Below are 1,134 nucleotides of genomic sequence, written 5' to 3'. Positions count from 1 at the left end.
TCCTTCCATGAGAAATTTGGATAATTTCTCCATGATGAATTATAGGTGTTTCCATAAGGTTCACCCATGTAATTTACCTCTGCTATTGCAGGGTTCTCAGGATCATTAGCTTCTTCAGAAGCTGTCTCTTTAGTACTATTGGATGCATTTTGCCATCCATTCAGACTTTGAGAAATCATGTTAACTTGCAGAGTCAACACTTTGTTCTGAGCCAATATGGCATTCAGAGCATCAATTTCAAGAACTCCCTTCCTCTGAGGCGTCCCATTACTCACAGAATTCCTCTCAGAAGTGTACATGAACTGGTTATTTGCAACCATGTCAATAAGTTCTTGAGCTTTTGCAGGTGTTTTCTTTAGGTGAATGGATCCACCTGCAGAATGGTCCAGTGACATTTTCGAGAATTCAGATAGACCATAATAGAATATATCTAATATGGTCCATTCTGAAAACATGTCAGATAGACACCTTTTGGTCAACTGCTTGTATCTTTCCCAAGCTTCATAGAGGGATTCACCATCTTTTTGTTTGAAGGTCTGAACATCCATTCTAAGCTTACTCAGCTTTTGAGGAGGAAAGAATTTAGCCAAGAAGGTCGTGACCAGCTTATCCCAAGAGTCCAGGCTATCTTTAGGTTGTGAGTCCAACCAGATTCTAGCTCTGTCTCTCCTTAGGTTGTGAATCCAACCATATTCTAGCTCTGTCTCTTACAGCAAAAGGGAAAAGCATGAGTCTGTAGACTTCAGGATCTACTCTATTCGTCTTAACAGTCTCACAGATCTGCAAGAACTCAGTTAAAAACTGATAAGGATCTTCAGATAGAAGTCCATAGAACTTGCAGTTTTGTTGCATTAAGGCAACTAGCTGAGGTTTCAGTTCAAAATTATTGGCTCCAATGGCAGGAATGGAGATGCTTCTTCCATCAAATTTGGACGTTGGTTTTGTGAAGTCACCAAGCATTCTCCTTGCATTATTGTTGTTGGGTTCGGCTGCCATCTCCTTCTCTTGTTCTAATATTTCTGAAAGGTTACCTTTAGATTGTTGTGATTTAGCTTCTCTTAGTTTTCTCTTCAGAGTCCTTTCAGGTTCAGGATCAGCTTCAACAAGAGTGCTTTTGTCCTTGTTCCTGCTCAT

General features: G+C 40.1%; 1 non-coding gene across 1 annotated transcript; it reads left to right on the top strand.

The window, feature by feature from the left end:
- The first annotated feature begins 453 nt into the window (after positions 1-453).
- LOC127745306 (small nucleolar RNA R71) lies at positions 454-557 on the top strand. The gene has a single exon (XR_008006503.1). It is a non-coding gene; the product is annotated as a small nucleolar RNA R71 (small nucleolar RNA).
- Positions 558-1,134: the final 577 nt, after the last annotated feature.

The sequence above is a fragment of the Arachis duranensis genome, chromosome 2, assembly GCF_000817695.3.
Source record: "Arachis duranensis cultivar V14167 chromosome 2, aradu.V14167.gnm2.J7QH, whole genome shotgun sequence".
In the NCBI taxonomy this organism is placed as follows: domain Eukaryota; kingdom Viridiplantae; phylum Streptophyta; class Magnoliopsida; order Fabales; family Fabaceae; genus Arachis; species Arachis duranensis.
The sequence above is the reverse complement of the archived record's forward strand: the minus strand, read 5'-3'. Positions and strand labels throughout refer to the sequence as shown.